Source organism: Bos javanicus, chromosome 2 (genome assembly GCF_032452875.1).
Source record: "Bos javanicus breed banteng chromosome 2, ARS-OSU_banteng_1.0, whole genome shotgun sequence".
NCBI lineage: Eukaryota > Metazoa > Chordata > Mammalia > Artiodactyla > Bovidae > Bos > Bos javanicus.
The window spans coordinates 76,471,200-76,496,147 of NC_083869.1; the positions used below are offsets into that span (position 1 = coordinate 76,471,200).

The 24,948-nt window shown below is 38.3% G+C and overlaps 1 protein-coding gene across 1 annotated transcript in view; it reads left to right on the forward strand.

The window, feature by feature from the left end:
* Positions 1–24,948, forward strand: part of CNTNAP5 (contactin associated protein family member 5) — a 1,042,386-nt gene that overhangs the window by 497,756 nt on the left and 519,682 nt on the right. The gene's annotated exons all lie outside the window — the stretch shown is intronic.

The following is a 24,948-nucleotide window of genomic DNA, read 5'->3' on the forward strand; positions in this document are numbered from 1 at the left end:
GCTTGATGCCTGTTGCCTTCAGCCTGTCAAGTGTTGTTTAAAAAATTAAGGGAAAAAGACAAATATGTGACAGAGACTGTATGTAATTATGGATAAAATAGTTCAGTGAAAAATCAACAAAAGCAGTCTACAAAAATCAGTTGGTTTATGGAATTTATAATATAATTTATTGTATATTTTATTATTATTTGTAAACGGCACACCACTTATATCAGTAAAATAACATAATATCTGAATGCATTCATGCTCCCACACACACATGCATGTACAGAGATGTGTGTGTGTGTATCTATGTGTATGTATTATACCCTGAACAGCCAGATTTTGCACATTTATCAACACTTCACTTGAGGCAGAAGAGAATGACCTTTTGCAGAGTAGTGACATGGCCAGACTTATGTTTTAGAGGAGTCATTCTGAATGTTTGTTTCGGGGGCCAGTCCAATTAATATCCCCTACAAATTTGTTAGAAATGAAAGTGCCCTAGTCTCATCCAAACCCACAGAATCAGAAACTCAGGAAAGAAGGCCTCAATCATTCAGTTTTTAAAAATCCTCTAGGAGACTCTGATGCACCCTAATGTTTGAGAACAACTATTTTAGAGCCATTACTCTGAAGGTAGCTCTGAAGTTACTCCATAGCCTAGATCTGTCTGTAGGTGGATGGTTGCTGGACAGATGGTTGGAAACCCTGTTAGGAGACAATGTCAATCAACAGTGGATATATACTAGAACAGTGGAGGTGGAGTTAAATAACTGAAAACTTAGGATCTGACATTTTTTTTTTCCCATCACTAGTATGAATTATAAGAAAGATTTCCTCTTTTGATCTTAACCTTGTTTAGCATACTGTTGATAAGTTATACTATTCATTAACTTCAAAAAAATTTGTCACTCTTTAACTCAGGATGCAATATATCAGGTAGGTAGTTTTTGTTTTTGTTTTTTAAGTTGCTAATAACTAGAAATCTATGACTATCAATTATCCTCCTTTGACAACATCATTTAAGTGATTGAAAACACAAAAAATACACAAAATGTTGAAATTATCTTAAAGAGATCTTTTTTGAACTTGAGGACAACGAAAAAACACAAAATCAAGTTTTAGTAATTCCCCAAATACTTGACTTCTAATGGCCTGAGAGGTGATTCTAAAATCCACTCAGTTGCCTGATTTAACATTTATTTTCAGGTTAATCTCTACTTATCCGTGATCTCCAGTATAGAGAATCTGTATGAAATTACAGCATAGTAGCATTAAAGTGAATGTCAGCATTTATAAGAGAAATCCAATGATGTTGTTTAATTTATGAAATTGAAACAGATTTCTTCTAGAAATTCTTGAATTTTTTGGTACCTTGTAAAAATATTTGCTAGGTAAAAAATGCACCTTGAACTATTTCTATGAGGCATCCTCTGCTTCAGATAAGCCAAACCCCTTCCAAGGATGCAGCCAGTTTGCTCATATGAATATAAAAGAAGACAGACTGGCCATAATGATGACATTAGACTGGCTGCACTGGCTCAAGAGAGTTAGGTGTTGGGGAAGTCTCTCAAACAACTGGAGCTCTCCAGCCTTGAAGATTCACCTTCAAGCCTGTGTGGGGAGAAAGGAGCCTGTGTCATAATCACCACTTCACCACTAAGTAGTTGGAAAAAACCTGAAAAGTGAAAATTCTTAACTTCAGTTGCCCAGAAGCAATATGAGCATCATTATTGTTAAATAGGATATCTGAATCTAAGATCTATTTTTCAAATTGAAGTAATAGGTGATTTACAACTTTGTGTTACTTTCTGGTATACAGCAATGTGATTCAGTTATAATATATTCATTTTCATATCCTTTTCCATTATGGTTTATTACAGGATATTTAATATAGTTCCAGGTGCTGTACAGTAGGTCTTTGTTATTTATTTATTTTATATTTATTGGTGTATATATTAATCCCAAATTCCTAATTTATCCCTTTTCCTCCTTTCCCTATTGGTAACCATAAGCTTGTTTTCTATGTCTGTGAGTCTGTTTCTGTTTTGTAAATAAGTTCTATTGCATCATAGTTTAGATCCCACATGTAAGTGATATCATAAGGTACTTGTCTTGGCCTTTCTAACATACCTCAGTTAGTATGATAATCCCTACGTTCATCCATGTTGCTGCAAATGGTATTATTTCATTCTTTTTTTTGGCTGAGTAATATTCATTGCATATATGTATCACAAAATGAACATTTAGGTTGCTTTCATGTCTTGGCTATTGTGAATAGTGCTGCAGTGAACACTGGGGTGAATGTATCTTTTGAACTATGATTTTCTCCAGATATACTCCTAGGAAAATAAGATCATGATATATGGTCCCATGACTTATGGGAAATAGATGGAGAAACAATGGAAACAGTGACAGACTTTATTTTGGGGGGCTCGAAAATCACTGCAGATGCTGACTGAAGTCATGAAATTAAACAATGCTTGTTCCTTGGAAGAAATCTTATGACCAACCTAGACAGCGTATTAAAAAGCAGAGACATTACTTTGCCAACAAAGGTCTGTCTAGCCAAAGCTATGGTTTTTCCAGAAGATTTATGCTTTTGAACTGTGGTGTTGGGGAAGACTCTTGAGAGTCCCTTGTACTACAAGGAAAACAAACCAGCCCGTCCTAAAGGAAATCAGTCCTGAATATTCATTGGAAGGACTGATGCTGAAGCTGAAACTTCAATATTTTGGCCACCTGATGGGAAGACCTGACTCATTGGAAAAGACCCTGATGCTGGGAAAGATTGAAGGCAGGAGGAGAAGGGAACGACAGAGGATGGGATGGTTGGATGGCATCACTGTCAGGACATAAGTTCGAGTCAACTCCGGGAGTTAGTGATGGACAAGGAGGACTGGTATGCTGCAGTCTGTGGGGTTGCAAAGAGTCAGACACAACTGAATGACTGAATTGAACTGATTCCTAGGAGTGGGATAGATGGATCATATGGTAGCTATATTTTTAACTTTTTAAGGAACCTCCATACTGTTTTTCATAGTGGCTACACCAATTTATGTTCCCACAACAGCACAGGAGGGTTCTCTTTTCTTCATATCCTCTCCAGTATTTGTCATTTGTAGACATTTTAATGACAGAGAATCTATGGTATATTTTATAACAATGTTGTCTATTAATCAGAACCTAAGGAAAGACTAGAGACCTCTTCAAGAAAATTAGAGATACCAAAGGAATATTTCATGCAAAGATGGGCTCGATAAAGGACAGAAATGGTATGGGCCTAACAGATGCAGGAGCTATTAAGAAGAGATGGCAAGAATACACAGGAGAACTGTACAAAAAAGAGGTTCATGACTCAGATAATCACGATGGTGTGATCACTCACCTAGAGCCAGTCATCCTGGAATCTGAAGTCAAATGGGCCTTAGAAAGCATCACTATGAACAAAGCTAGTGGAGGTGATGGAATTCCAGTTGAACTATTTCAAATCCTGAAAGACGATGCTGTGAAAGTGCTGACTCAATAATGCCAGCAAATTTGGAAAACTCAGCAGTGGCCACAGGACTGGAAAAGGTCAGTTTTCATTCCAATCCCAAAGAAAGGTAATGCCAAAGAATGCTCAAACTACCGCACAATTGCACTCATCTCACACACTAGCAAAGTAATGCTCAAAATTCTCCAATCCAGGCTTCAGCAGTACATGAACTGTGAACTTCCAGATATTCAAGCTGATTTTAGAAAAGGCAGAGGAACCAGAGATCAAAATGCCAACATCCTCTGGATCATGGAAAAAGCAAGAGAGTTCCAGAAAAACATCTAGTTCTGCTTTACTGACTATGCCAAAGCCTTTGACAGTGTGGATCACAATAAACTGTGGAAAAACCCGAAAGAGATGGGAATACCAGACCCTCTGACCTGCCTCTTGAGAAACCTGTATGCAGGTCAGGAAGCTACAGTTAGAACTGGACATGGAACAACAGACTAGGTTCCAAATAGGAAAAGGAGTACGTCAAGGCTGTATATTGTCACCCTGCTTATGTAACCTATACACAGAGTATCATGAGAAATGCTGGACTGGAAGAAGCACAAGCTGGAATCAAGATTGCCAGGAGAAATATCAGTAACCTCAGATATGCAGATGACACCACCCTTATGGCAGAAAGTAAAGAGGAACTAAAGAGCCTCTTGATGAAAGTGAAAGAGGAGAGTGAAAAAGTTGGCTTAAAAGTCAACATTCAGAAAACTCAGATCATGGCATCTGGTCCCATCACTTCGTGGCAAATAGATGGGGAAACAGTGGAAACAGTGTCAGACTTTATTTTTTGGGGCTCCAAAATAACTGCAGTTATTGATTGCAGCCATGAAATTAAAAGATGCTTACTCCTTGGAAGGAAAGTTATGACCAATCTAGATAGCATATTCAAAAGCAGAGACATTATTTTGCCAACAAAGGTTCATCTAGTCAAGGCTATGGTTTTTCCAGTGGTTATGTATGGATGTGAGAGTTGGACTGTGAAGAAAGCTGAGCACTGAAGAATTGATGCTTTTGAACTGTGGTGTTGGAGAAGACTCTTGAAAGCCCTTCTGGTTTGAAAGGAGGTCCAACCAGTCCATGCTAAAGAAGATCAGTCCTGGGTGTTCATTGGAAGGACTGATGCTAAAGCTGAAACTCCAATACTTTGGCCACCTCTTGAGAAAAGTTGACTCATTAGAAAAGATCCTGATGATGGGAGGGATTGTGGGCAGGAGGAGAAGGGGACGTCAGAGGATGAGGTGGTTGGATGACATCACCGACTCAATGGACATGAGTTTGAGTGAATTCTGGGAGCTGGTGACGGACAGGGAAGCCTGGCATGCTACAGTTCATGGGGTCGCAGAGTCGGACATGACTGAGCAACTGAACTGAACTGAACTGATGTTATTTATATAACAGGATATCTGCTGTGAGGTCATATGTACACGTTTGATTCTTGCTAACACTGGTAGAAGAATGATTGAACTCAGATCACTGAGTTCCAGGGCCCCATTGTCAGAGTAAGCCCTACTTCTCCCAAGCTATGCCCTATCAAATTCTATATCAGGGACAATTACAGTCTACAAATCTAGGTTCCTCTTCAAATTTTATCATGATGTGTTAATATTTGGGAAGAAAATATGATAGATTTCATTCCTCCATCTTAGATTATGTCAAGGATATCAATCAAGTGACACATTGCCTTTCTGTGAAGCATCTAGTAGGGAATTTGCCTCTATTACATGTATGCAGTTGTCAGATTCTCCTCTCACTTGGAAGGCACACATAGACAGGGGCTCATAAAACCTTCTCCCAAAAAAATAAGCAGAAAAAATGTAGATCCTTTACTTCTCACTGGAATGTTATCACAGCTCACATCACCTAGCCCATGTAATTTTTCTCCCAAATGCTTCTAAGACAAACTATAGCAATTAATTTTACTTTCAGCCTAGAGCACAAGGGTTTAAGAAAAGTGATTTTTATTTTTAGGATCTTAGTGAGATTCCATTTCTCTGAGAGTCTGTAACCTAAGAAGTCTTTTCTTATCAAAAGTGCTTAGTGATCCTTTTCTACATAGCCACCTTAACAGTACCAAAACTATTAAAAGCATATTTTTATATGTACTATGTATTATTACAACATAAATGATGAAAAAGAATTTTTAAAAATGAAAAGAATGTATTTTAATAAGAATTCTTAGTTAAAGCTTCATTAAGTCATCTAAGCACTTAAAAATACATTATCTATATGTGTCTTCAAAAATAAGTTTTATTGAAGTTTGAAAGAAAATATGAGATAGTACTTTTATAGTCAGAAATTGTGGGAGGTCTTTCTAAGTATGACATAAATTTTAAAAACCTAGAAATAAAACATATGAAAAATTTTACACATAATTTTTTTAAAAGCCACATGAACTTCCACAAAAAAATATGATATAATGATATCATCCTCCCAAAAACTTGGAAAAGTATTTCAAAATTTAATTAATGAATAAAAAGCCCCCACAAATAATTTTTAAAGTAGTGACTCATTGGAAAAATAAAGAATATGAATATATAAAAAATATAGACTGCTTTCAAATATATAAAATGATGCTCAGTCTTACTCATAAAAAGAAGGAATGCAAATCCATGCTACAATGATATTTTAAACTTAGATTGCAGGGAACACAAACATTAAGTGTTGTCTCGGAAATGAAGGCACCAGAATGATTTAATCCATTGTTTGTGGGGATATAATTAATACAATATCAAAGAAAAGGCTTATTGTCAAAATTTAACTGCTGCTGCTGCTGCTAAAAGTCGCTTTAGTCGTGTCCGACTCTGTGCAACCCCATGGACAGCAGCCCAACAGGCTCCCCCGTCCCTGGGATTCTCCAGGCAAGAACACTGGAGTGGGTTGCCATTTCCTTCTCCAATGCATGAAAGTGAAAATGAAAGTGAAGTCGCTCAGTCATGTCCAACTCTTCGTGACCCCATGGACTGCAGCCTACCAGGCTCCTCCACCCATGGGATTTTCCCGGCAAGAGTACTGGAGTCGGGTGCCATTGCCTTCTCCGAAATTTAACTAAGTGCCCTTCAATTTAGCAATTCTGTTTCTAGGAATTTATCCTACAATTATAAGCAAATGCATGCAATGGGTTATATGTCAGGAATAACAAAAAGTTGAAAATTCCCCCAAAGTTCATCAGAAGGGTGTTAATTAAAAATTCTGGTAAGCTCTGTAGAGAAACAGCTCTGCCTGGGTGCTCCAGTGGTCTCACACTGTCCACTTGGAAAGCAGCCAAAGCCCTGCAACACAGCTGATGTGAATCTTGGCAGGACAAATTGGATCTTCCTGAGACACAAGAGGATAGAGGCCTGCAATTACTGGCTTCAAGGCCATTGCCCACTTGTCTCTCTGCCTCATAAAAGTCTATGCTGATGCAATTTCTTCTCACTCTTTAGGTTCTAAGGATGCTTGAGGCTTTCTGCTGTGCCCTTTTAGAATAGATTTGCATCACATAGAATGGCTTAGCTTGATGTTGAATCTGGCCTCTGTACATCCACACCAAATTAAATCTTGGAAACAAAACAGGCTTGCTCCTTGGAAGGAAAGCTGTGACAAAGCTATTAAAAAGCAGAGATATCACTTTGCTGGCAAAGGTCCATATAGTCAAAGCTATGGTTTTTCTAGTAGTCATATAAGGATGTGAGAGTTAGACCATGAGGATGGCTGAGCACTGAAGAATTGATACTTTCAAATTGTGGTGCTGGTTTTCCTGCCTGGACGCGGAGCGAGAGGCTGAGTCGGAGACGCTATCCGCTTCCATCCGTAAAAAACAAACAAACAAACAAAAACAAACAAGCAAACAAAAAAAACAAATTGTGGTGCTGGAGAAGACTCTTGAGAGTCTCTTGGACAGTCATATAAGGATGTGAGAGTTAGACCCTGAGGATGGCTGAGCACCGAAGAATTGATAACTTTCAAATTGTGGTGCTGGAGAAGACTCTTGAGAGTCTCTTGGACAGCAAGGTGATCAAACCTGTCAATCCTAAAGGAAATCAACCCTGAATATTCATTGGAAAGACTATGTGAAGCTGAATCTCCAATACTTTCGCTACCTAATATGAAGAGCCAACTCATTGGAAAAGACTCTGATGCTGGGAAAGCTTAAAGGCAAAGGAGAAGGCAGTAGCATCACCAAGGCATGGACGGGAGTTTGAGCAAGCTCCAGGAGATGGTGAAGGAAGCCTGGCATGCTGCAGTCCGTGGGGTCTCAAAGAGTCAGACGTGACCGAGAGACTGAACAACAACAACCAACTCAGTGGACGTGAATTTGAGCAAACTCTGGGAGATAGTGGAGGACAGAGGAACCTGGCATGCTACAGTCCATGAGGCTGCAAAGAGTTGGACATGACTTAGTGACTGAACAACCAACTTGAGGAGGAACCTCAAGGCTGCACTAATGTTTCTTGACTGCTCCTGCCTTATATCTGCATCCTCTCCCTTCGCAGATTAGCAACTGTTCGAACCTGCCCATTGAAACTTGGAACATAATGGAGGCTAAATGAAGCCTATTTCCTGTAATCAAGAAACTGGGAAACAAAGAAAAAGTTCTGTTCTCAGAAGCCCCACAGTACCCTGCTAGTTTTAAGCTGAAGCCTACAGTTAGATCTATAGCAATGAAGACTGCCACAGCTCACATTGTGGTCATCTGCCATCACGTTTAGTGTTCTCTGTTTTGGTCTGTGGGACTGGGAGCTTCACTGTTTGGCTCCTCTTCCCTTTACTGTCTGTGTAAGTCACATATCATCCAAATCTCACAGTGGCACCTTTTATCTATATGTGAATCCACCAGGCCTTTGCCTTAGGTTCACCTTCTTTTGTGTGTGTGCTTGACAAACTGTACGGTAGTATTATGCTTTGATTAAAAAGAATGAGGCAGCCCTCTAGTTCTGATGTGGGACCATCTACACTATAGATTGTTCAATGAAAAGGAAAATCAGTGTGCAGTGCAGTGTAAACAGTATCTGTGCTTAAAAAAATAGAACAGAGAATATAGACTTGAAAGTGCATAGATCGACAGAAATCTGTAAGGGTAGGGATAAGTAGATCAGAAGAACGTGGAATCATCGAAGAAAAATGCTTTGTTCTTTGCTGTGTACTCTTCTGCAACTTTTTGCATTTTGTACCACTTGCAAAAACATATTTTAAGAAGAAACTGAGGCAATAGAATGAATGCATGACTTCAAAGGTATTCCTCATGTTTACTTCTAAATTTGCATCCTCTAGTACTCTTGCCTGGAAAATCCCATGGACGGAGGGGCCTGGTGGGCTGCAGTCCATGGGGTCGCTAGGAGTCGGACACGACTGAGAGACCTCACTTTCACTTTTCACTTTCATGCATTGGAGAAGGAAATGGCAACCCACTCCAGTGTTCTTGCCTGGAGAATCCCAGGGATGGGGGAGCCTGGTGGGCTGCCGTCTACGGGGTCGCACAGAGTTGGACTCAACTGAAGCGACTTAGCAGCAGCAGCAATTTATTCTTATTCACAGTTTTTCTTCAAAAACACCTATTGCTTATGTTATCAAGTTTATTTTTTAAACTACTTTTGATTTACAGTGTTGTATTACTATCAAGTTTATAGCAAGTGATTCAGCTATACGTATATGTATATATTTTTGAAGCTGAAAAAGTTTATTTCATTTATTAATTTTCATCACATTGTATATTTATTTTTTACTGAAATATAGGTGATGATCAGTGTTATGCTAATTACTGCTTACAGCAAAGTGACTCAGTTATGCATAATATATGTGTACATATGTATTCTTTTTCAGATTTTTTCCCTTATAGGTTCTTACAAAATATTTAGTTACTTGTACTATACAGTAGGTCTTTGTTGATTTTATATTATAAATAAATTTGACTTATTTTTAACTCTCTAACTCTTCATACCCAAACTAGCCATAGTACTTAAGCTCATCATAAGAATCAAGAGTCTCTTTTTTACTTTGTTTCTGTAAATTTGTGTCTGCTACATAACACACAATAAATATTTGTTAAGTAAATTTTAAAAAGTTTATTTCTGTGAATTATAAAGATATCAACTAACACCTTAATTTTCTTCCCATGAGAAGTTCTTAATGTTCCCATACTCAGAGACCACCCCTTGCTGCCCTGACTTTAGAGTGACACCAGAGGACCTTTCCTAGGGCTCAGGCTTGATTAAAGGACTGGCCAGATTTAAAATAAGTATTTATTTGGTGATCAGTAACTATAGAGAACAGGCTTGTGGATGTTGTGGGGAGGGAAGGAGTAGGGTAGAGAAGGATTAAGAGGTTGGAATTAGCAGATGCAAACTATTAAATGTAGAATGAATAAACAAAAGTTCCTACTATACAGGGAGTTATATTTAATATCCTATGATAAACTAGAGTGGAAAATAATATGAAATAGTATGCATGTAGATATATAGATATCTGAATCACTTTGCTGTATAGCAGAAATTAAGACAACAAATTAATTATACCCCGATTAAAAAAAATAATAAACCAGATAAAAGTAAAAGAAACCAACAAAACAGAATAACTAGAGATCACCAGGAAAAGCGTTTGGTAGACCATATCATGTGGTAGTATAATTGTTATTAGTTCCTTTTTTTTGGAAACACAGTAAAAACTAAAGCAGAAAACTTGCATGCAGAAAAATAAATGGAAGAAAATAAAATAAGGAAAAGAAGTAGATGCAAGGTAGAAATAAGGGGAAAACAAGGGAAGAAAACAACCAAGCTCCTATTTCTTGTGCCATTTTGTGATTTTGTTCAGTCCCTCAAATAGCCTTGTGAGGGAGATTATTATGTTCTATATCACAGACATAAAAGACAAGAGTGACTAATGACCCTCCTGTTCCTATTTCTCAATAGCCATCCAGTAACAGAAACAGTAAAGACCTTGATGCTGGGAAAGATTGAGGGCAGGAGGAGAAGGGAGTGACCGAGGATGAGATGGTTGGATGGCATCACTGACTCAACGGACATGAGTTTGAGCAAACTCCAGGAGATAATGAAGGACAGGGAAGCCTGGCATGCTGCAGTCCATGGGCCTGCAAAGAATAGGACATGGCTTAGCAACTGAACGACAACAAGCAGAAACAGGGTTTGAATCTAGATCTGCATAGATCACCAGAAGTCATTGTGGTGACCAGCCTTTCTCCCTGAAGGAGGGACAATGACAATCCCTTAACATCCAAGCATAGGCTCTGTTCCTTATCTTGGCCTCTGTATATAAACAAGACTTATAAACACATTCCTTGGCGTCGTTTTTCTTTCCAGTTCTAATTTAAGATTTTGTGATTTGTGAACTTGCCAGTTGCACACTTCTCCAAGTTTTGTAACAGTGAGATATGTATATTGAAAAGTAAACTAACTGTGTTGAACATAATGAAGGGGGCTATTTCAATACCAGTACTATACCCTAAATAGCATTGTTTTTATTAACAGGAGCTAAAAGAACAAGCGATAAACTCCTTATCATGTTATTTTAGCTGCTATTAGGGTTGTGGTGGTAGGTTTTAATGATCTAATAAGAAATTTTGAGGCTGGCTGAACTTAGGCTAAATGATTGTCACCCTCAATAAAATATAAAGTCAGCCAAGCCCCACTTGAATACTTTAGGGCCTGAGGCAAGAATCCTAATGTGGGCCCATATACTATAGTTCTAAATGCTTCAGGAGTTATAATAAGCTGTAGAACAAAATCTGTTCTACTTTTTTCTTTGACAAATAAACCATATCCCACATATGTGGGATGTCCAAAGTGGAAATAGTTGTCCCTTGGTCACTCCTGGGATCCATGTGCGGGTCTATGGTTTACCCTTAGGAAGATGGACAGGGAGGAGAACAGTTCAGGCCCTCCAAGCAGCTTCAGAACTGTTTAGAAGGAAAACTCTGGTTTGCTGGGTAGGAAGATAATGGTTTAGGACTGTGGTGACAGCTTCCTATAGTAATTTCCCCGTGATTTGCAAATATTGCTCCCATGAGGCAAAATGTGATGATGGTCAGAGGGGGTCCTCTAGGGTGTCAGTTTCCCAGCAGGTGCCCTTCTTGCCTGAGCAGATGCGGGGATAAAATGTAGGTGAAGTTAGAATTTTCAATGAATTCCTGTGTGAATGCCGAGACACACATGATTTAATCCAATATCCAAATATGTGAGTGTTCAATCGCTCAGTCATGTCCGACTCTTTGTGACCCCATGAACTGTAGCATAACAGGTTCCTCTGTCCATGGAATTTTCCAGGCAAGAATACTGGAGTGCATTGCCATTTCCTTCTCCAGGGGATCTTCCTGACCCAGGGACCAAACCCAAGTCTCCTGTTTCTCCTGCAATGGCAGGAGAATTTATAATATCCTAATAACCTAAAGTAAAAATTTTGTAAACCTATTCATACAAAAATAAATAAATATGTGTTGAGCAAATCAGGTTGTGTCAGACTCTATCTATAAAAATACACGTTAATAGAAGGGAAGGCTAGACTAGCAATGGACTAGATTGGGACCAAGAACAGCACTCACAGTAATACTTAGAAAGATTTTCTGAATTTAGCCCCTGGTGAAAACTTGCTAGGAGATGGAGAGCATAGGGTGGCTCTGGTAGGGAAAATAGGAGGGGCTGATTATCTTTTCAGAAGATATTGGGGATTTCTGCTGCTATAGTTGTCTGTCCCTTCTTTTCTTCCCCGTGGAAGGGAATGCAGAAGGCTCACCAAGTATGCGCCAGTCTGCCTAGGATAGGGGCACACTGTGTCAGTGAGCCTAGGACTTTTAGTTTAAAAAATGAGAAGCTTTCAGGCCAACCAAACCAGTCATTCAACCTGTCCCGGTGATGATTCACGGAGTGGGTTCCTTGATGGACCAGAAATAGAAGTAGCTGGTGGGGGGGCCATGCATATAATGGTGAAGACATGGAACTCCAGATGGAAGGACTGGCTGGGTTGACTGTAATACCTCAGTCAAGCTGCTAAACCTCTGTATGCCATCATTTTCTTTAGCTTTCAAGTGGAGCAAATAGCAATATCTAACTTAACAGTTGGATAAAAAATAGTGAAAGCAAACGCTAAGCATCAGTTTACCTCAGTTGCTCAGTTGTCTCTGACTCTTTGTGAACCCATGGACTGCAGCATGCCAGGCCTCCCTGTCCATCACCAACTCCCGAAGCTTACTCAAAGTCATGTTCATAGAGCTGGTGATGCCATCCAAACATCTCATCCTCTGTCATTCCCTTCTCCTCCTGCCTTCAATCTTTCCCAGCATCAGGGTCTTTTTCAATGAGTTAGTTCTTCACATCAGGTGGCCAAAATATTGGAGTTTCAGCCTCAGCATCAGTTCTTCCAATGAATATTCAGGACTGATTTTCCTTTAGGATGGACTGGTTGGATCTCCTTGCAGTCCAACTCTAAGCCTAGGGCCCAATATATGAAACTAGTCAGTAAATGAGACTTTTTTTTTTTAATTGAAATAAAGTTGATTTACAATGCTGTGTTAATTACCGCTATACAGACATATATATGTATTCTTTTTAAATATTCTTTTCCAATATTCTTTTCCATTATGGTTTATCATAGGATACCAAATGTAGCTCATTGTGCTATAGAATAGGACCTTGTTTTTTTACCCATTCTCTGTGTGATAGTTTGCATCTGCTAACCCCAACCTCCCACTCCAACCCTCCCCCAGACCCTCCCCCTTGGCAGCCACAAGTCTGTTCTCTGTGTCCGTGGAGTCTGTTTGTGTTTCACAGATGGTTCATTTGTGTCATATTTTAGATTCCACATATATGTGGTATCAAATGGTATTTGTCTTTTTCCTTCTGACTTAATATGATAATCTTTAGTTGCATCATTGTGGCTGCAAATGGCAATGCCTCATTCTTTTTTATGGCACAGTAGTATTCTACTGGATATATATACATATATATCACATCTTTATTTATTCATCCATTGATAAAGTTGCTTCCATGTCTTAGCTATTGTGAATAGTGCCGCTATGAAAGTTGGGGTGCATGTTCCTTTTTGCATTATAGTTTTCTCTGAATATATGCCCCAGAGTAGGACACCTTGGTCATATGGAAACTCTGTTTTTAGTCTTTTAAGGACTCTCCATACTATTCTCCACAATGGCTGCAGGGTTCCCTTTTCTCCACATCCTCTCTAGCATTTATTACTTGTAGACATTTTGATGTTAGCCATCCTGACTGATGTGAATGGATGCCTCATTGGAGTTTTGATTAGCATTTCTCTAATTATTAGTGATATAGAGCACATTTCCATGTGCCTATTGAAATACCACTATTATTATTACTTAAAATGTTTTCCAAGAGAGATGCTGAAGGCAGATTCAACTGAAGTGTTAAGGGGAAACAGCTGAATTTTGGTCAGGAGCCAAAGCCAGCATGAAGGTAGATAACTGTGAATCTGGAACACAGGCAGGAAGTGTGACCATGAATGAGGTGCTTTATGTAAATAAGGAGGCCTTTCAGGATCAATGTTTCTTTCTATTCAACACCGGGCTGCGTCTGGGTCAGATATGACTTTTTTTTTTCCTTACCAAAACAAAAATGGACACCTGTACTTTGCTGAAATAATTTGTGAAACAGTAGTTTATATATGGAAGCAATAAAGAACTGAAAATGTTACCAATCACCTCCTCTCAAAGTAGGGACAAAAATAAGAGACCATTTGCACTACAGCCCTTCAAAAGTAAATAAAGATCAGAAGTTCCAAAGAAGTTCCCACCTGAGCCATTGATCAAATCAGACAGTACAGCAGAAGCCACAAAATGGTCACACTGAAAAAGATTTGGATCCCATGGAGGGAGAAGCCTGGTAGGTTACAGTCCATGGGGTCGCAAAGTCGGACACTACTGAGCGACTTCACTTTCATTTTCACTTTCTTTCATCTCATTTGGCCCATTTGGCATTTTTCTTTTTTAACTATTTGAATTCAGGCCAATGTTTAAAAATCAAGAGAGACCACAAGAAAATTGGGTTCTCTAGTCTCTTTTGAAATGGCAGAAACTCATGCACCTTTGACAGCCTTCCTCCAGAAGGGCCATGATCTCGATGTTTAACAAACACTAAGCCAGTGCAAGTTTTAAAGCACGAAAAAAAAAAAAGACAGCTGTTTGGTTCCTTTTTCACAGACATTCCATTACAAAATAGGCTATCAGAACAAAAGTGAGACAAATATTCACTAATGAGAAACTTCAAATGTATCAGAAATCCAAGTCTGACAGAAAAAGGAATCTTTAGAACAAGAAGACTCTCAAATTCAAACAGAGCCAGAGGAAAAAAACAGTAAAGAGGAAGGAACTCATTGCTAGAGAAGTAACATCAAAGATGGAAAAAAAGACAAGCAAATGCCAGACAAAAGAAGAGGAATGAGATCAAAGGAAGACAGAATGGCAGTTTCCAGGGCTTCATACATTTAACATCAAAGCAAGCTTTCTCTTGGGATTCAACCAGTTGGAGCCCACCTGTGACATCAGAAAACTCATCAGGTTTCCAGATGGACCAAGACATTCAGACTGTAAGTGAAACTGTACAATCTAACACCTGGTTTTCTTGACCACTAAGAACAATAAAAGGCTCAACATGCAATTTTCCAAGCACAAACAAATAAGAAAAGTAAGAAATGAAAGCAGTCACATTGATAATCGGACAATAAGGTAAAACAATTTTAGAAGTAAATTGCTAGTGTTCTCTTTTGTATGAAAACAAATATTTGCTAAATCTGTTATGTTTGAATTATACCTCTTGCCTTAAATATTCAAAAATAGACAAGATGTGTTCCATGTCCTTGAGAAACTCTTTTTTTAGAGAGATATACCAAAATACTCAACAAATATTTATTTGGTGTCTATTGTGTATCAGGCTTCATTTTAAGTGCTAGGAATATGTTAATAAAAAGAACAAACACCTACTCTTGTGATGCTTGAGTTGTAGCAGGAGAGACAATCTATAAGCAATGCCCATAACAAGTTAGTGAATTACACAGTAAGAAGGAAGATAACAAAGGCTATGGAAAGAATAACAAAAATAGATGTTGGTAATGGGGTTGGGAGTTCAAAGATTAGGAAAACAGTTTGCAATGTTAAACATATTAATTGTGGCTTAGCTGGTAAAGAATCCGCCTGCAATGCGAAGACCTGGCTTCTATCCCTGGGTTGGGAAGATCCCCTGGAGAAGGGAAAGGCTACGCACTCCAGTATTCTGGCCTGGAGAATTCCATGGACTGTATAATCCATAGGGCCCAAAGAGCTGGACAGGACTGAGAGACTTTCACTTTCACTTTCAGGGATTGTTGAGATAATGTCATTTAAGCCAGGACTTAACAACAACAAGAAAAAAAGTGAATTTGTCATGTTGCTATCTGGAAAGAACTAGCTCAGGGCATCTGGTTCCCTTACAGTATCACAACTATTCTGTGTTATAGGAGCCCATGTTGTAGAGGAAGCTGAATTTTCAGCTTTCTGACATATATACTGAAAGCCTTCCTTCTTCATTCAAATGATGTGTCCTGAAAGACTCAATACCATCAATATCTTCCCCTCTGACCCTCATGATGAAATGTGCTCAAGTCTGAATGGAAAAGCAAAATCCTATCAAGTTCACCCTAGACAATCAAAACAGTGAATAAAGACGTTTGTACCATACAACCAGGGTTGGCTTAAAAACAAAGATTAATTCAAGAAGACTCAAGTTTGAAGGAAGTGTGTGTGTGTGCTCAGTTGTGTCCAACTCTCAGTCTTGTCAGGTCCTCCGACCATGGGAATTTTACATAGGTAATTACAAACAAAATGGTGATATATTGTGAGACAGTAAAAAGAATGTATGACACAGCCACTGAAATAACTGAGAAAGGCTCCATCTTTCTAGGATAGATATCTAGGAAATCAAATAAACAAAAGTAAACAGTACTTTAAAGAATGCTGACTGAATTAGGAGAATGCTGAAGACCGTGAGGCTGAAATGTGCCTCCTACCCAAAGAAAAGGTGACACACATTTCACATTCAACTGTGCAGTGACTAGTTTTCCTAAATTAAAAAAAAAAAAAAATTGAAAATTGAAAATAGATACTCATCAGCTAGTTCTAGCAAGTTCTCTTTCTTTCTTTTGTTCCCCCTTTCAAATAAATATGAAGCTATAAATGATCAAAGGTCCTTTTCAAAGACAGACACAATATATCTGGTTCCAGTGTTCTGAAAATCTAAAAACCAGAAGGAAACTTCTACAGGATGTGGGAGAGACGTTACTTAGTTTAATTGCTATTGAAGTAAAATATCCATATAAAATATTTCAAGCTTCAGACTGCAAAATATTAGCAAAGTTAGTATCCATATAGCTTTTATTCAGAAATTGTTGAAAATAAAATTGCAAAGTACCATTTTGGAAGAACTTCTTAATTGAAGTGTTGCTGCTGGGAAGAACAATTCTGCAAACAGCAAAGGTAATATGCCAAGAATCCTTCAGAAGGCCTCAGGGTAGGAAATCTTGTGGTTTTTTTTTTCTTTTTTTGAAATATAGTTGATTTATAGTGTGTTAATTTAAGATGTACAGGAAAATTTTATACGTGTGTGTTGGGGAGGGGTGTGTGTACTCTTTTTCAGAATTCTTTTCCAGATTATTTTCTATTGTTGGTTATTACATATTGAATACAGTTCCTCATGCTGTATAGTAAGTGCTTGACCCTTGACAGGAAGCCTTTTAATTCTCATATTAATCCAATCAAGCTATATTTTTTATATGAGATCAGTATTATCATTATCCTCATTTTATGTAAAAGGAAAATTAATCTCATAACAGTTAGGTATTTTGCCCAAGGTCCTATAGAAAGTACTAGAAAGATCTGGGTTTATTTCCGGCAAGAGAAGCTCCAGAGACAGTGATTTTAAACATTTCCCTGTGAAAGCTGATACAAATTTATGCAATTTTGTAACAAGTTGCCACAAAATAGAATTTCCTTTAAAAAGTGTTTCAAAGTGGAAAAATATATGGGCAGATTAATTAATAATAGTAATAGTAGCTTGTGTGTGTGATAAGTCACTTCAGTGGTATCTGACTCTTGCTACCCTGTGGACTGTAGCCCACCAGGCTCTTCTATTCATGAGATTTTCCAGGCAAGAATACTGGAGTACGTTGCGATGCCCTCCTCCAGGGGATGTTCTTGACCCAGGGACAGAATCCGCATCTCATGTCTCCCGCACTGGCAGGCAGATTTGTTACCACTAGCACCATCTGTGAACTCCTCAGGTGTTTTTGTTGTTGCTTTGTTTTGTTTTTAATAGCTTTACCAATACCCTTTCCTGGTGCTTGTAACTCTTGAAATTCAGTAAACTCTACTTGTGCTTGAGTTATTGGTGAAATAGTTTTAATACAGATTACAGAGTATCATCCTGTAATTTCATTTTATCACACTCCTCCAGGGGATGTCCTTCAGGGGGTCTTCCCGACCCAAGATTGAACCACTGTCTCTTACCTCTTCCTATGTTGGCAGGCAGGTTCTTTAGTACTGGTGCCACCTGTAAAGCCCATGACAATAGCTTTAGTAATCAAAATTCAAAGCAAGTAGGGATTGAACAAAAAAAAATCTGGGCTTCCTAGACAATAACCCAAAACTGTAGTCTAAAAAGTTAGATAACCATCAGTCAGTGAGTTCAGTTGCTCAGTCGTGTCCAGATCTTTGCGACCCCACGAACCACAGCACGCCAGGCCGCCCTGTCCATCACCAACTCCCAGAGTTTACCCAAACCCATGTCCTTTGAGTCAGTGATGCCATCCAACCATCTCATCCTCTGACATCCCCTTCTCCTGCCCTCAATCTTTCCCAGCATCAGGGTCTTTTTAAATGAGTCAGCTCTTCGCATCAGGTGGCCAAAGTATTGGAGTTTCAGCTTCAACATCAGTTCTTCCAATGAACACCCAGGACTGATCTCCTTTAGGATGGACTGGTTGGATCTCCTTGCAGTCCAAGGGACTCTCAAGAGTCTTCTCCAACACCACAGTTCAAAAGCATCAATTCCTCTGTGCTCAGCTTTCTTTAGAGTCCAACTCTCACATCCAGACATGACCCCATACATGACCCCATACAAACCCATAGCCTTGACTAGACGGACCTTTGTAGGCAAAGTAATGTCTCTGCTTTTCAATATGCTGTCTAGTTTGGTCATAATTTTCCTTCTAAGTAGTAAGCATCTTTTAATTTCATGGCTGCAATCACCATCTGTAGTGAATTTGGAGCCCAGAAAAATAAAGTCTGACACTGTTTCCACTGTTTCCCCCTCTAATTGCCATGAAGTGATGGGACTGGATGCCATGATCTTAGTCTTCTGAATGTTGAGCTTTAAGTCAACTTTTTCACTGTCCTCTTTCACTTTCATCAAGAGGCTCTTTAATTTCTTCTTCTTCACTTTCTGCCGTAAGGGTAGTGTCATCTGCATGTGTGAGGTTATTGATATTTCTCCCAGCAATCTTGATTCTAGCTTGTGCTTCATCCAGCTTGGCGTTTTTCAGGATGTACTCTGCATATAAGTTAAATAAGTAGGGTGACAACATACAGCCTTGATGTACTCCTTTTCCTATTTGGAACCAGTCTGTTGGTCCATGTCCAGTTCTAACTGTTGCTTCCTGACCTGCATACAGGTTTCTCAAGAGGCAGGTCAGGTGGTCTTGTATTCCATTCTCTTTCAGAATTTTCCACAGTTTATTGTGATCCACACAGTCAAAGGCTTTGGCATAGTCAATAACACAGAAATAGTTGTTTTTTCTGGAACTCTCTTGCTTTTTCCATGATCCAGCGGATGTTGGCAATTTGATCTCTGGTTCCTCTGCCTTTTCTAAAACCAGCTTGAACATCTGGAAGTTCACGGTTCATGTATTTCTGAAGCCCGGCTTTGAGAATTTTAAGCATCACTTTACTAGCATGTTAGATGAGTGCAATTGTGTGGTAATTTGAACATTCTTTGGCATTGCCTTTCTTTGGGATTGGAATGAAAACTGACCTTTTCCAGTCCCGTGGCCACTGCTGAGTTTTCCATATTTGCTAGCATATTGAGTGCAGCACTTTCACAGCATCATCTTTCAGGATTTGAAATAGCTCAACTGGAACTCCATCACCTACAGTAGCTTTGTTCATAGTGATGCTTTCTAAGGCCCACTTGACTTCAGATTCCAGGATGTCTGGCTCTAGTTGAGTGATCACACCATCATGATTATCTGGTCATTAAGATCTTTTTTGTACAGTTCTGTGTGTTCTTGCCACTTCTTCTTTATATCTTCTGTTTCTATTAGGTCCCTACCATTTATGTCCTTTATTGAGCCCATCTTTGCATGAAATGTTCCCTTGGTGTCTCTAATTCCTGAAGAGATTTCTAGTCTTTCCCATTCTACTGTTTTCCTCTATATCTTTGCTTTAATTGCTGAGGAAGGCTTTCTATCTCTCCTTGCTATTCTTTGGAACTCTACATTCAAATGGGTTTATCTTTCCTTTTCTCCTTTGCTTTTCACTTCCCTTCTTTTCACAGCCATTTGTGAGGCCTCTTCAGACAGCCATTTTGGTTTTTTGCATTTCTTTTTCTTGGCGATGGTTTTGATTCCCATCTTCTGTACAATGTCACGAACCTCTGTCCATAGTTCTTCAGTCAGGCTCTCTGTCTATCAGATCTAGTCCCTTAAATCTATTTCTCATTTCCACTGTATAGTCATAAGGGATTTGATTTATGTCATACCTGAATGGTCTAGTGGTTTTTTCCACATTCGTCAATTTCAGTCTGAATTTGGCAATAAGGAGTTCATGGTCTGAGCCACAGTCAGCTCCTGGTCTTGTTTTTGCTGACTGTATAGAGCTTCTCCATCTTTGGCTGCAAAGAATATAATCAATCTGATTTCGGTGTTGACCATCTGGTAATGTCCATGTGTAGAGTCTGCTCTTGTGTTGTTCGAAGAGGGTGTTTGCTATGACCAGTGTGTGCTCTTGGCAGAACTCTACTGACCATTGCCCTGCTTCCTTCTGAAAGGTTGTTGTTGAATCACGCAAAGACGCCGGGATTCTTGGTCCCCGGAGGGGAAGAATTCAATCCAGGGCCAGAGACGAGGCTTGATTGCTCAGAGTTTTTGTGTAATAAAGTTTTATTAAAGTATAAAGGAGATAGAGAAAGCCTCTGACATAGGCATCAGAAGGGGGCAGAAAGAGTGCTCTCCTGCTAGTCTTCAGCTGGATGTTATATAGTCACTAGCAGTCTGTTAATGAAAGAAAGGAATGTCTTAAAATTCAGAATGGCACCAGGCCCCTCACCCATAACATGCATTTTGGAATAATCTTGGCACCAAATAGTTTATCCTGGGCCATAAAATGATTAACTTGAATCCTGAAGAAGGGCAGATCACCATACATGTAGTTTCATTTACATAGATTAGGGGAACAATATCTGAGTATAACATACTGGTTTATCAAGTATGATAAAGATAAAGTGTGAGCCAAGAGGTGGAACTGACTTGAAGATAGAGTTTGGGATAAATGCATAGTACATTAGCATAGCTTAAGACAAGTATTTCCATAAGAAAAAGGCATTGGTTATCTCTAGGTTTTTGAATAGTTAACTTCAGGTGAAACCAGGTGTCATTATGGAAACACTGTATTTTAAGAGAAACCTCCTTTTAAATTTGTATAGAGAAGGAAAAAATATCGCTAGTTTGTTTCCTTCTGGTGCTCAAGAGAGAGAAAAATGTCTGACACTTGCAGGCTATTTCCTCTATTTGGAGACCCCTGGCCTTCCTGCCTGTTACCCTCTCAATTGCATACTCCAAGGCCAAATTTGCCTGTAACCCCATGTGTTTCTGGACTTCCTACTTTTGCATTCCAGTCCCCTATAATGAAAAGGACATCTTTTTTGGGTGTTAGTTCTAGAAGGTCTTGTAGGTCTTCATAGAACTGCTCAACTTCAGCTTCTTTAGTGTTACTGGTCGGGGCATAGACTTGGATTACCATGATATTGAATGGTTTGCTTTGGAAATGAACAGAGATCATTCTGTCGTTTTTGCAATTGCATCCATGTACTAGGGATTATTTTCTAAGTCAATTTTTTAAAAAGTCTAAACATTACACAGTCTACATAGCAAAAATCATAAAAGAGGAAATAATCAAAAATTAGTAAGAACAATAGAACAAAGCAAAATTGATCATCCTTATGGTTGTAGTAATACAGTTAAAATTTTTCTAAATTTTCTCAGATGGTTAATAGTCTCATATTTGCTTAATAAACAAACACCAGGCATGTGTGCTTTGCAATTAACACTCTTATGGCAGAAAACACCAAAATGGTTATTTTTTTAAAGTTGGAATTTGGGACAAAGACACATCAATTAAATTTATGCAAACTTAAAGCAGAGATAGAAAAATTAGTACTGTTGAAAATAAAAATTAAGATTAAAACTATGAAAGCTCTTGTAAAAATTACTTGGGGGCTTCATTGATGGCTCAGTGGCAAGGAATCCACCTGTCAATGCAGGATTAATCCTGGGTCAGGAAGATACCCCGGAGAAGGAAATGGCAATCCACTTCATAGTATTATTGCTTGGAGAACCCATAGCCAGAGGAGCCTGGTGGGCTACTGTCCATGGGGTAACAAAGAGTCAGATAAGACTTAGTGACTAAACAACTACAACAAATACCAATTTTTGTGGCCCTTAATTTAAAATGCCTATAAGGAACAGATATGTATGTATACTAGTCAATCAAATGCAAAAAAAAAAAAAAAAGCTTATTTCTAGCAATTAGATGTTGACTGATACTGTCCTGATGTGAGTTGCATGTTTTCTAGGATTCAGGGATCAGGAGCCAGGCTAAAGGAAGTGGTCATTGCTTTTCCAGTTAGGTTTGCTAGATGAGTAATCTAATGGGCAGAGTTCAAGGAGAAAAGCTAGTGTTCAGAATTTGAGTGAAACTAAGATGCCAGCTGAGCTAAGCAGGAGAACAGTTTAAAAATGATCAATATTCATTTTTTGCAAATAATTTCTATAATCATTTGACCATCCCGGGTCATGCACAGCAGTGATCTTAGTCTGGGTGACTTGCTGGATAAAAACATAATTTAAAGCAAGATTTTGACTTTTGTTCTTGCAATTATAATAAATCAGATAAAGTTATAAATGCAAATGATTTAAGGGATATGACTAGTAATGTACAATTAAAAGTACACAAGTATAGCTTACAAGTATTTATGAAATATTTAGAAAAATTACTACTAGAGACATAGGAAAGAAAATCAGTAATATATGAAAACGTTTTTCCATTCTAACTTATCTGTTAATGAACTAAATCTATAATTCAATAGTATAATTATAATTTCAAATTCTCAACTACTCGAAAAATTTAAAATATAAAACAGGTTGGAAATTTACACTCACACTCAGACATGCAGAAATACAATTTTGCTTCTTTCCCCACATGAATTTAATATATTCACCAGTCCATGATTCCTTTGTAGCAGAAAAATCTAACCTTGATGATAGGTTAGATGATAGGTTAGAATGTTAGTGCCTATTTGAAATTTAGTTAGTGCCTATTTAAAATTTACTGCACTATTCTGTATGTACTGAGTTATATGGGGTTTCTTCTTGCTCCTCCTTTTCATTTCCATGCACTAATCAGTGACTGGGGCCTTGTGGATAGCCTTGCATGGGTATAAAGTGTCTGCTTCTGTAGCCATTGTCCATGGTACCTGCGATGGCTTCAGGCTGTGAGGTCTAGGCACCTGAACATTTGGACCTCCAAATGAGCTAGTATGACTTTACACACTCACTGAGGACCTCAGTCCATCCATATTCCCCATCCTGCTTTCATGGCCCAGAGGACCTCAGCAGTCTACCTCATACAGTGCTCCAGTGATCAGGCCATTAAGAACCAACCCTCAGAAACCTCTATGCTGCTACTTCCTATAGCTGTTGCTAACCTGTCTCTCTTGCAGCTAAGTTTCACTCTGAGGCCATGATAAATTTGAAGCATTTTTAACAGGCTTACAGGCATCACTGCTGTGGGAATCAGGGGAGAAATAACTCCTTGCATTTTCCAAAATCTGTCTTGTGATCTTCATCCACATTGACTCCATTCACTAATCAGGTTTCAGTCTCCCAAAGAGAAGCAGAAAGACAGGTCCCACAGTATGTAATCTATGGTACTTTTGTCTCCACTAATTTGTCCTAATATCTTCCACCCAGACTAGAAAGAGTTTTCTTTCCTTGATGAAATGGGAAATTACAATTTTGTAATATATACTCTCCTCCCTACTGTTTGACTTAAAAACTCTCTACTCCAAGTCCTTCAAACATGTTTCTTTTTCTTTTTTGCTACTTAATTTTTTAAAAAATTGTTTTATCTTTCTTGAATATTGCCCTAATGTTTTCTTAAATCACAGCTGAGTGAAGAAGAACATTATTTTTTTTCACAAATTGAAGGTGACCCAAAATATGAACAAAATTTTCATTATATATTTAAAATTATAAAAAGAATAATAACTTACATCCACACAAAACCTCAACATTAGTGATTACAGCAGCTTTATCCATAGCTGTCAAAACTTGGAAGCAATGAAGATGTCTTTCTGCAAGTCAATGTGCAAACAAACTGTGCTACATACAGACAATGGAATATTATTCAATGCTAAAAAAATAAATGAACTTTCAAACCATATAAAGATATTTTGAAACCTTAAATTCATATTATTAAGTGAAAGAAGCCAATCTGAAATGGTTACTTACTGTGTAATTCCAACAATATGACATTCTGAAAAAGGTGAAACTATTGAAACAGTTAAAAGATCAATGGTTCCCAGGGATTGGAATCAGGGGCTGGGGGAAGGATGAATTAGCAAAGAAAAGAGGATTTTTACAGCAGTGAAACTGTTCTATATGATACTGTACTGGTGGATGCATGTAATAATACATTTGTCCAAACCCATAGAATGTACACTACCAAAAGTAAAACATAATGTATGCTATGGACTTTGGGTGATTGTGATGTGTGAATGTAGGTCTACCAGTTGAAACAAACCACTGATGGAAGCTCTTGTCAATGGGAGAGGAGACTATGCATGTTTGGGGGCACAGAGTATGTGGGAAAACTCTCTACCTCCCTCTCAATTCTGCTGTGAAACAAAAGCTGCTCTAACATAATAAAGTGTTCTAAAAAATAAATAAAAGTAACAAATAGTCAACTCTGTTTTTACCTTACAGATTTGATTTATGCAATTTACAAAAGGGAAATGAATCTTTTTTAATACAAATGACTCAAATTGAAAATATTGGAATACTACAATAAATCAACAAGGAAATTATCGAAGCAATGTTTTTACAAAGTATTTTTAGAATTGACAAACTCACTTTTTTTTTGTTTTCCAGAATATGTCTCAAGAGTTATG